The sequence below is a fragment of the Sorex fumeus genome, unplaced genomic scaffold (assembly GCF_029834395.1).
Source record: "Sorex fumeus unplaced genomic scaffold, SorFum_2.1 ptg000341l, whole genome shotgun sequence".
In the NCBI taxonomy this organism is placed as follows: Eukaryota; Metazoa; Chordata; class Mammalia; order Eulipotyphla; family Soricidae; genus Sorex; species Sorex fumeus.
The window spans coordinates 22,501-32,232 of record NW_026606397.1 but is presented as its reverse complement, the minus strand read 5'-3'; positions in this window follow the sequence as shown (position 1 = coordinate 32,232).

The window sequence follows — 9,732 nt, the reverse complement described above, 5'->3', positions numbered from 1 at the left end:
AGAGAAAGAGCGTTCCGGTTCGTTGTTCCCCGGCTCCCTCCCTGGGGACAACAAGAAGATGCGGCGGCGGTGGCGGTGGCGTGAGACATGAAGCGGCTCTAGGAAATCATCGGAGCTGGGTCCGCAGAAAGGAGCGGTTCGGGTTCGCCCCGGCGGAGTTTCGTGGAGATTTCCACCAAGGAACCGGCACCGTGGCCCTCTCGGGCGAACGGGCACCCTCGGGAACGAGCACACCCTCGTCGTGGCCACTCGCGAAGCTAAATGCAGGACGTTGTGCAGTGTGGCGCGGCGGCGGCGGCGGCGGCGGCGGCGGCGCCCACATCGAGAGAGCGCACGACCACCCGCTCGTTTCTCTTCACCATTTCCCGAATCGGTCACTGTGAAGCGGTGGTGTTGCGGGGGCGGGCGGGCGTGAGTGAGTGGGTGGGTGGGTGCGTGCGCGAGTGCGTGTTTCACGTGGCTTAATGCGTTTTAAAACGACCTCGAGATGGAGCCGTGACACCACGAACCTAAGGGACACGTGAGGCTGGGGACATAGCCGAGGGGTCCGGGTCCGGATGGCAGAAAAAAAAAAAATAGAACGGGAGTCAAGTCAGGCACCTGTGCCACACGTGAACTATGGGCAGCTTGCACCCCGTGACCCCGGTTGGAATCTCTGGAGATGGACACGGAGGGAAGACGGAGGGATGGGGAGGGACGGGGGGAGGGAAGAAAGTTTTGTCCGTTTGTCCCTGTACTTCACGGCGATTCATTCAAGACGTTTATAAAAAAAAAATACATATATATGTACACATATATATAATATACACGCATACATATGTACGTACGTACGTACGTACGTGTGTACGTATGTATAAAAAGAAAAACAAGCAACCGTAAGCGAGCGAGCGAGCGAGCGAGCAAGCAAGCAAGCAAGCAAGCAAAAGCCAAGAAGGAAGCAAGCAAGCATGCAAGCGAGCCAGCCAGCAAAAAGAGTACGTACGAGTCCGTGGATAGACGCGCAGCGCGTCTCATGCTAAGTGAAATGAGTCAGAAAGAGAGGGACAGCCGGAGAAGGGACTGCACTCGTGGGTGGAGGGTCCAACCACATCCCATGAGGCTCGCACCTAAGGAGAGCAGATACACGGCCGGCCGGCACGAGAAGATTGCTCCCTAGCTGGAAGCCTGCCTCATGAGCCAAGGGGAGAAGGCAGCTGGAAGAGAGAAGGGAAGTTTCTCTTGACAGGGGTGCCTGTCAAGAGGTGGCACGTTCGCCCTGGAGGGAGGGGCGGAGGAGTTGAAGCCGGCAAGGCAGGCGGGGGGCCCCCCCCCCCCCCCCCCCCCCCCGCTGCGGCGGCGGCTTGAGTGGCAGGGAAACGCCCTGCCGCTTTGCTAGCGCTCCAGCCTCCAAATCCCCGCAAACCCTCCAAATCCTTTTCGTGTCCCTCTTCCCTCCCTCACGGCCGTGAATAGGGAATAGGGACACGAAAGGGATTTGGAGAATTCGCTGCTGGTCCGAATGATGTCCGTTTCAGCCTGGTGGAGCCAGTATGGAGACTTCTCAGTCCGTGGAAAGGCGAGCTGCTTGGCCTGAGTATGGCTGGCCTTGGGTGGCTGTGGACCCAGGTTCGGTCCCTGGCACTCCAAGGGGTCATGGAAATCACTCATTCAGCAAGAAAGAGTACGTATTTATTTAAATAAATAACCAATACGACCACGACCACGACCATCCTGTTGTTCGTCGCTTGCCTGGAGCAGGCCCCACCCTGAGATTTTGAAACAGTGCCCTATTCAAGGCTGTTTCAGGCTTAGGAGAATGAGACTACAAAAAATAATGACTACATTTAAAAAAAAAAAAAACAAGTGAGTTCATGTCAATAAGCAAGCCAGTCAAGCCAGCAGAGCAAGCCAGCAAGCAAGCAAGCAAGCAAGGAAGCAAGCAAGCGAGCAAGCAAGCAAGCAAGCAAGCAAGCAAGCGAGCAAGCAAGCAAGCAAGCAAGCAAGCAAGCTAGCCGACAAGCAAGCAGGCAACAAGCAAGCGAGCGACAGAGTCCACCCTGACCACCGACAGAACCAAATAGAGGAGCAAGCAGGGCCTGGATAGGGGCGGTGGAGAATGAGACCCATCCTTATGACTGGTATTTGGCCTATTGGGTACGAAGGATCTTGGATCCCGAAGAAAATGATGGCTCGAGGAACCGGTCGGGATGGGAGATGTGTGCTGAAAGTAGAAAAAGGGCCAAACATGATGACCTCTCAGTGTCTGTATTGCAAAGCATAAACCCCGAAAAGAGGGGAGAGGGAGAGGGAGAGGGTGAGGGAGAGAGAATGGGGAATATGTGTCTGCCACAGAGGCAGGGAGGCAGGGGGAGGGTGTGTGCCTCTCTGTGTGTGTGTGTGTGTGTGTGTGTGTGTGTGTGTGTGTGTGTGTGTGTGTAGGCGGGGTTATAATACCCGGGATATTGGTGGTGGGAAATGTGCACTGGTGGAGGGATGGGTGTTTGATCATTGTGTGACTGTCCCCCAAACATGAAAGCTTGTAAAGATCTCACAGGTGAGTCAATAAAATTTAAAAAAAAAAAAAGTGCCATGGTTTCCTTCCCCCCCCCCCACCCCCCGGGGAATTTTATCAATGATACGTGTTTTCTGTTCACAGTACTTTGAAGCTACTGCATCTTCACCAAAGTTCCTTCACCACCACCACCACCATCGCCCTCGCACCCCCCCCCCCGCCCCACCTCTCCCCAGGCTTTGTGTCACTTGATCAGCCCACGGGGGAGGGGGAGGCGTGGGGGGGGCGGAGGGGGCGGAGGGGGCGAGTCTTTACATCGAGAAAACCAGGGCCGCAGAGTCAAGGAGGATTGATTTGGCCTCCACGAAGGCTGTTTCTTGAAGTGCCCAGGAAGGAGGGAGGAGTTTTCTCCTGAGCCGCGGTTTTCCCTTTCTCTTGCTCCCCTTTCTCCTGCTCCCCTCCCCCGCCCGCCAGCGACAAGCTGAAAGAGGTCACCCACCCTACCACCTCCCATTCCAACCCCACCTCTGAGGTGCTTTGTCCAAAGCCTACACCCACCCAGGAGCGCTTAGCAGATCTTATCTCCAAGGAAGATACCGACAGAGAGCGGCATCTCTTCCTCTTCCCCCGCCCTCACCCTCTGGGCGGGCTGGACGGTCGTGGGGGGGGCGGGGCGGGGCGGGGCGGGGCGGGGCGGAACGGCGGGAGCCCGGGAGCCCCCGGAGCCCCGGGCGGGCGGCAATTGTCCTGCAAAAAGAGGCGACCGGGCCCGCCGGCTTGGAGTCAGGTTCCCTCTGGCCTCTGAGGACACGGATCTTTGTGATTGATTGATTGATTGATTGATTGATTGATTGATTGATTTTTTTGAAGGAAAATGAAACCAAAACCCTGGTTCAAGGACCACAACTCCCGGGAAGCTCTGGGGCCGCCACGACCATGGGCACCGCCCACCGAGATGGTTCCCGCCGCCTCCCCCTCCCCTCCCCTCCCCTCCCCGCCGTGTCCGTTCCTTCCTGTCCGTTCTCGTTCTCCTTCTCTCCCCCACCGCCACCCCCACCCGAAAAGGCCCCCCCCCCGCCACCCTCCGTCTAGAGAATTCGGGCGGGGGTTTCCTAGGAAAGTCCTGCAAGCATCTCAGATAGATTTAAAAGAGAGGCTTCAGCTTGATCGCAGGCACTGGCTTTCATCCCCCGCCACCCCCCCCCCCGCCCGCCCCCAACACACACTTGCAGCAAAAGCAAGCCAAAGAAAGCAAAAGCATGCGCCCTTTGATTCCAAGACTTAGAGTACGAGTGTGACTGATCTTTCTCCCCAACCTATGCCTGAAGTTTGTTTCTATGAGTCCATTGGCATGTCCTTCGAAAAAAATAAAATGAGATTAAAATAATTCGACAATGAAGAAAGAAAGAAAGAAAGAAAGAAAGAAAGAAAGAAAGAAAGAAAGAAAAGCAAGCAGGCAAGCAAGCTCGCTTGCCCTGAGCAGGCCCCAGCCTGAGATTTTTAAAAAGTTCCATATTCAAGGCTGTGTCGGGCTTAGGAGAATGAGACCCATCCTTGTGACTGGTATTTGGCATATATTTGGGTACGCCACGGGGAGTTTGCCAGACTCTGCGGTGTGGGCAGATGACATTCGGTAGCCTGCCGGTTTGTCCAAAAAATAATGACTACATTTAAAAAAAAAAAAAGTGAATTCATGTCAATAAGCAAGCCAGCAAAGCCAGCAGAGCGAGCGAGCGAGCGAGCGAGCAAGCAAGCAAGCAAGCAAGCAAGCAAGCTCGCTTGCCTTGAGCAGGCCCCAGCCTGAGATTTTTTAAAAAGTGCCATATTCAAGGCTGTGTCGGGCTTAGGGGAATGAGACCCATCCTTGTGACTGGTATTTGACATATATTTGGGTACGCCACGGGGAGTTTGCCAGACTCTGTGGTGTGGGCAGATGACATTCGGTAGCCTGCCGGTTTGTCCAAAAAATAATGACTACATTTAAAAAAAAAAAATGTGAGTTCATGTCAATAAGCAAGCCAGCAAAGCCAGCAGAGCGAGCGAGCGAGCGAGCGAGCGAGCAAGCAAGCGAGCAAGCAAGCAAGCAAGCAAGCAAGCAAGCTCGCTTGCCTTGAGCAGGCCCCAGCCTGAGATTTTTTAAAAAGTGCCATATTCAAGGCTGTGTCGGGCTTAGGGGAATGAGACCCATCCTTGTGACTGGTATTTGACATATATTTGGGTACGCCACGGGGAGTTTGCCAGACTCTGTGGTGTGGGCAGATGACATTCGGTAGCCTGCCGGTTTGTCCAAAAAATAATGACTACATTTAAAAAAAAAAAAGTGAGTTCATGTCAATAAGCAAGCCAGCAAAGCCAGCAGAGCGAGCGAGCAAGCAAGCAAGCAAAAGCAAGCAAGCAAGCAAGCCGACAAGCTGCCCCCCCCCCCCCGCCCCCAACACACACTTGCAGCCAAAGCAAGCCAAAGAAAGCAAAAGCATGCGCCCTTTGATTCCAAGACTTAGAGTACGAGTGTAACTGATCTTTCTCCCCAACCTTTGCCTGAAGTTTGTTTCTATGAGTCCATTGGCATGTCCTTCGAGAAAAATAAAATGAGATAAAATAATTTGACAATGAAGAAAGAAAGAAAGAAAAGCAAGCAAGCAAGCAAGCAAGCAAGCAAGCAAGCAAGCAAGCAAGCAAGCAAGCTCGCTTGCCTTGAGCAGGCCCCAGCCTGAGATTTTTTAAAAAGTGCCATATTCAAGGCTGTGTCGGGCTTAGGGGAATGAGACCCATCCTTGTGACTGGTATTTGACATATATTTGGGTACGCCACGGGGAGTTTGCCAGACTCTGCGGTGTGGGCAGATGACATTCGGTAGCCTGCCTGCCGGTTTGTGTAAAAAATAATGACTACATTTAAAAAAAAATGTGAGTTCATGTTAATAAGCAAGCCAGCAAAGCCAGCAAAGCCAGCAGAGCGAGCAAGCGAGTAAGCAAGCAAGCAAGCAAGCAAGCAAGCAAACCAGCAAACCAGCAAACCAGCAAGCCAGCAAGCCAGCAAGCAAGCAAGCTAGCAAGCCAGCAAGCCAGCAAGCTAGCCGACAAGCAGGCAACAAGCAAGCGAGCGACAGAGTCCACCCTGAACACCGACAGAACAAAATAGAGAAGCAGGGCCTGGATAGGGGCGGTGGAGCATGGGCACGGGTGGAGGGATGGGTACTGGATGATGGTATGTCGCCGATCATGGTAAGACAGACACGTGAGCACGAAAATTTGTCAGTCTGTCCCTGTCCCTCCAGCTTGTCCCTTCGCGAAAAAATTAAAAAAAAAAAAAAAAAAAAAAGAGGAAAGCCAGCCGGCCGGCCAGCAAGCCGGCAAGGAAAAGAGTACATCCTGAGGAGATACCGACAGGACCAAATAGAGAATTATATACATAAAAAAGCAATTTATTAAAAAAATAGGTTTATGAGAGGGAGGGAGGGAGGGAGGGAGGGAGGGAGGGAGGGAGGGAGGGAGAGAGAGAGAGAGAGAGAGAGAGAGAGAGAGAGAGAGAGAGAGAGAGAGAGAGAAGCCAGCCTGCCAACCAAACAGCACATCCCGAGCGCACACAGGACCAAAGAGGCAAAGCAGGGCCTGGATGTTGCTGGTGGAGCACGGGCACGGGTGGACGGACGGGTACGCACTCACTCCCTCCCGGGTCATGGGTCATGGTCTGACGGACCCGGGAGCACGAAAGTTTGTCGGTCTGTCCTTGTGCCTCCCGGTGATCCATCGTGAAAAAAATTTATTAAAAAAAAAAAATGATAAAAAAAAAAAAGAGGAAAGCCAGCCGGCCAGCCAGCAAGCCGGCAAGGAAAAGAGTACATCCTGAGGAGATACCGACCGACAGGACCAAATAGAGAATTATATACATAAAAAAGCTATTTATTAAAAAAATAGGTTTATGAGAGGGAGGGAGGGAAGGAGGGAGGGAGGGAGGGAGGGAGGGGGGAGGGAGGGAGGGAGAGAGAGAGAGAGAGAGAGAGAGAGAGAGAGAGAGAGAGAGAGAGAGAGAGAGAGAAGCCAGCCGGGCAGGCAAAGAGTACATCCCGAGCGCACACAGGACCAAAGAGGCAAAGCAGGGCCTGGATGTTGCTGGTGGAGCACGGGCACGGTTGGACGGACGGGTACGCACTCCCTCCCTCCCGGGTCATGGTCTGACGGACCCGGGAGCACGAAAGTTTGTCAGTCTGTCCCTGTGCCTCCCGGTGATCCATCGTGAAAAAAAATTATTTAAAAAAATATATAAAAAAAAAAAGAAAAAGAGGAAAGCCAGCCAGCCAGCCAGCCAGCCAGCCAGCCAGCCAGCCAGCCAGCCAGCAAGCCGGCAAGGAAAAGAGTGCATCCTGACTCATGGAATCGTGTCATAATGACTACATTAAAAAAAAAAAATACGTGAGTTGATGTCAATAAGCAAGCCAGCAAAGCTAAGAAAGCGAGCAAGCAAGCAAGCAAGCGAGCTAGCAAGCTAGCAAGCTAGCAAGCTAGCAAGCTAGCAAGCCAGCAAGCTAGCCAGCCAACAAGCAAGCAACAAACAAGCAAGCAAGCGAGCGACAGAGTCCACCCTGAACACCGACAGAACAAAATAGAGAAGCAGGGCCTGGATAGGGGCGGTGGAGCATGGGCACGGGTGGAGGGATGGGTACTGGATGATGGTATGTCGACGATTATGGTAAGACAGACATGTGAGCACGAAAGTTTGTCAGTCTGTCCCTGTCCCTCCAGCTTGTCCCTTCGTGAAAAAAATTTAAAAAAAAAAAAAAAAAAAAAGAGGAAAGCCAGCCAGTCAGCCAGCAAGCCGGCAAGGAAAAGAGTACATCCTGAGGAGGTACCGACAGGACCAAAAAGAGAAATATATATATATATATATATATATATATATATTTATATATATACACATATATGTGTGTGTGTATATATATGTGTGTGTGTGTGTGTGATTTATTAAAAAAATAAATTTATGAGAGAGAGAGAGAGAGAGAGAGAGAGAGAGAGAGAGAGAGAAGCCAGCCAGCAGGCCGGCCGGCCAGCCAGCCAGCCAAAGAGTACATCCCGAGCGCCGACAGGACCAAAGAGAAAAGCAGGGCCTGGATCTGGATCTTGCTGGTGGAGCCACGGCACGGGTGGACGGACGGGTACGCACTCACTCCCTCCCGGGTCATGGTCTGACGGACCCGGGAGCACGAAAGTTTGTCAGTCTGTCCCTGTGCCTCCCGGTGATCCATCGTGAAGAAATTGATTTAAAAAAAAAAAAAAAAAAAAAAAAAAGAGGAAAAGCCAGCCGGCACAAGAGCACATCCTGAGTAGTACAGACAGGACAAAATGGAAAAGTTTTTTTTTTTTTTTTCTTTGCAAAATAGAAAAGCTGCGTGAGTGAGGTACCGGGAGGAAGGGAGGAAGCATGAAGTGGGTGTCGACAGGGAGGAATGCCCGTCCCTTGAAATCGGGGTGCAGTGTTCAAGGGCCTGGCGCAGTCACTTAGCTTGGGCCTCTTCTCCTGGTGCCGCCACACTCTCCGCCTCCCTCCCAGGGAAAGTGCTCTATGCTGAAGCCCCGTGGCACTGTTCCCCGGGCCACGCGCTCGCCTCCTCGCCCCCCACTGCCCCCCGCCCTTCCATGAACTCATTCGTGGACAATCCCTCAGTCAGGCAGGTCAGGTAGGTCCCGTTGGTTTCTTGAATTCAGAATGCCCTCTCACTCCCCTTTGGACCCCAAATAGGAGTCGGCCTCCCACGCAGCACTCCCTCGGAGTTCTTCTCGAGAAAGGAAACCTCTGGGATTCCTCCCTCCCTCCCTCCCTCCCTCCCCCCCTCCAGAGACTCCCCCTCTCCCCAACCAACCCCTGGCGGCGCGGATGATGACTCGGACTACACGAATGATCGATTTATGGATTGATTTATTGATTTCTTGGGGTGGGGGTGGGGGTGGGGGTGGGGGTGGGACCGAAAGCCGGGCGTGCCTGTACTGGTCTAACCGGTTTCGAGGCAGAGTCCGTCTTCCTGTAGAGCCAGAGAGGGCGGGTGGACCACAACTCCCAGAGTGCTCCACGTCGCCGTCGCCGCCGCCGCCGCCGCCGCCGCCGCCGCCGCCGCCGCCGCCGCCGCCGCCGCCGCCGCCGCCGCCGCCGCCGCCGCAGCCGCCGCAGCCGCCGCCGCCGCACCAAAGGGGGGGGGGGGCGGGGGGGGGGAATGAATGAATGAATGAATCAATAGATAAAATAAAATCAAATAAAAATCAAGCAAAACAGAAACCAAAGGACTTTCTCAGAGAGCTGGTCATTGTCATACAGTCGCGCGCGCTCGACCGCTCAGGGAGTGAAATGAAAACAACTCCGCCGCCACCCCGACCCCGACCCCGACCCCGACCCCGACCCCGACCCCGACCCCGATCCTCGATCCTCGATCCGTACCTTACCGTACCTTACCGTGCCTTACCGTACCGGTCTGTCCCCGCCCCTCCCCCTCCTGGAATACTGCCCGCAGGCGGCCTCCCTGCCGCCCCCTCCCCCGCCGATGGGGGTGGGGAAGAAATAGAAAAGCGGCCACGAGGGGGCAGAAAGGTGCAGGAAGGGGAGGGGGGAAGGGAAAAAAAAGAGCTGCAGGAAGAACTAGAAAAAAAAAACAAACCAAAAAACAAAAGGCGCAGGAAGGAAAGGGGGGAGGGGAGCCGCCAGTCGTCAGCCGCCGCTCCAAAGACAGGGGCGCCGGCCGGCCGGCCTGGAGATCCGAGTGCCAGAGGGACGGACGGACGGACGGACCCGACCCGAAGCGAGGCGAGGCGAGGCGGGGCGAAGCGAAGCGAAGAAGTCTGCGCAGGGATGGATCTCCAGCGGGAGGAGAGGACGTGCGAAAGTGATGCAGAGAACCTCAGGAGCGAGCAGAGCGCGGAGCGCAGAGCCTGGAGCCCCGGAGGTTGAGTAGCCGGAACAGCCAAGCGGAGGCTCGTTGAAATATAAAATGTACCAGGGAGGAAGAGGGAGAGGGAGACGGAGAGGGAGGGAGGGAGAGAGAGAGAGAGAGAGAGAGAGAGAGAGAGAGAGAGAGAGAGAGAGAGAGAGAGAGAGGAGAGAGACGGGATTTCGGTGCTCGGTGGTGGTGGTGGTGGAGGAGGAAAATGGGCACTGGTGAAGGGACGGGACGGGGCGGAGGGAGAGAGAGGGAGAGAGAGAGAGAGAGAGAGAGAGAGAGAGAGAGAGAGAGAGAGAGAGAGAGAGAGAGAGACGGG